Source organism: Uloborus diversus, chromosome 2 (assembly GCF_026930045.1).
Source record: "Uloborus diversus isolate 005 chromosome 2, Udiv.v.3.1, whole genome shotgun sequence".
In the NCBI taxonomy this organism is placed as follows: domain Eukaryota; kingdom Metazoa; phylum Arthropoda; class Arachnida; order Araneae; family Uloboridae; genus Uloborus; species Uloborus diversus.
Window position 1 is genome coordinate 61,944,397 of NC_072732.1, and position 264 is coordinate 61,944,660.

Genomic DNA, 264 nt, shown 5'->3' on the forward strand with positions numbered 1-264 from the left:
CTAAAACTGTGACGTATTCCGAAAATGAAGTATAGCTGTACTTGATGGATTATTTAAATGATGAGGAAAAAATATTCAGGGAATATTACAATTACGGAAAAACAAAATCGTTTCATAAACGTTAATCAAGAGTAACAAAAGAAAACGCACATAAAGTTTTTTCAACAGTTAAATAGAAAAACCAAAAAGGAAAGTTCTAACGCTTTCGAGGACCGCTAACAGGGAAATGATTCTTAACACTTGAATGAAAAGCAAAAAGAGAGC